Source organism: Camellia sinensis, chromosome 3, assembly GCF_055761805.1.
Source record: "Camellia sinensis isolate YWXY chromosome 3, ASM5576180v1, whole genome shotgun sequence".
Classification (NCBI taxonomy): domain Eukaryota; kingdom Viridiplantae; phylum Streptophyta; class Magnoliopsida; order Ericales; family Theaceae; genus Camellia; species Camellia sinensis.
The window spans coordinates 161,951,056-161,952,614 of NC_138963.1; the positions used below are offsets into that span (position 1 = coordinate 161,951,056).

The window sequence follows — 1,559 nt, forward strand, 5'->3', positions numbered from 1 at the left end:
ATTTTTTATTTTTTTTATTTTTAATAATTTTTATTCTGGGCCTATATTGATTCCTTGGTATTGGGTCTAATTGATTCTCCTTGGTATTGGGTCTAATTGATTCTTACATTTGTGTCAAAGCTACATTTCTGAAACATAGCTGTCTCTTGGTTTGCTGCTTTTGTTGTTAAGCCCTGCCTGTGAATATTAACCAGAGAATTTTCTTTGAAGAGGTTTGATGATTCTTTATGTTTATTTCTCATGGTGCCCGTCAATTTCTCAGAAACTACAAGCCCGTTTTTGCTTCCCATATTGATCAGCATTTTGTCTATTGGAAGAAAAGTTTCATCAAATGGGTACATTCCCTTCACCAACTCAAAACAAAAAAGACCCTTTCGTCAAATTAACAAACACATGAAAAAACCTCTCAAACCTGTCGAGAAAAGAGATTTGAACCAAAAAGTTTATTCAAGGGATACCATTAGAAACATATCAAACATTTTAAGGTATTTGACTTGGGATTCTACCCAACAACAGCTAGAGAAGCTCACTATAAGATGCGATTCTTAGACGTCAATCAAGTTCTCAAAACCCATCCGCCAATGGAAAAGGCCTGGCTGTTTTTCAATTGGGCTTCTTGGCTAAAAGGTTTTAAACTTGACTAGTTTACTTACACAACCATGATGGATATTTTCGGAGAAGCTAGGAGGATATCATCAATGAGCTATGTTTTTGAGAAGATGCAAGAGAAAGGGATTAAGATTGATGTGGTTACTTATACTTCACTTCTGCATTGGTTTTCCAATGATGGAGATGTTGATGGTGCAGTGAGGATTTGGAAGGAGATGAAAACTAGGCGCTGTGATCTAACAGTTGTGTCTTTTATTGCTTACATGAAGGTTCTATTTGATCACAGTTGAGTGAAGGAGGCTACCAAGGTCTACAAGGAGATGCTGCAATCTGGTTGTTCTCCAAATTGGTACATGTACACAGTTCTAATGGAGCATCTTGCTGGTTTTGGTGAGAGAGAGCTTATTCTTTTTTCTTCTCCACATAATATAAACCATTCTTTGTTCTACAACTTTGCTGCTTGTGTGATTGCCGAATGCTTGTACTCTATGTTTGTTAGTTACGTTACTTGTACGTGTCCAGAAAGATTACTGTTATCAAGATAAAGTCTGTCCATTTTCTCTTGGCACCATGTATTCCTCAACAATGGTAAGTCTGTTTCTTAATCTATTTTTGTAGATCCCTTTACTGGAACAGCCTTGTCCTTTTGTCATCTTGAGGTACATTTGACCCTTGAATCTGAATTTTGTCGAAAGATACATTGTAATTGCTATAGAAATGATTTAGAATAAAAAAAGGAAAAAAGAAAAGAGCCTGACATCAATACTTTTGAAGTACTTCAATATGACTTACCAAACAATCATTCTTATTCTATATATTAGTTACCTTCTATTCCTTACGCAGATCATTTCATCGATCTTGTTCAATGGTTTTTCTGATACTTATCGTTCATTTCAGTTTGTATCTTTGGGTCTTAATAGACTCTCTTTACACACACAGTTTGGTCGACG

At 35.7% G+C, this 1,559-nt stretch overlaps 1 pseudogene; it reads left to right on the forward strand.

Moving 5' to 3' along the window:
- The first annotated feature begins 257 nt into the window (after nucleotides 1-257).
- Nucleotides 258-1,154, forward strand: LOC145821986 (uncharacterized; annotated as a pseudogene).
- Nucleotides 1,155-1,559: the final 405 nt, after the last annotated feature.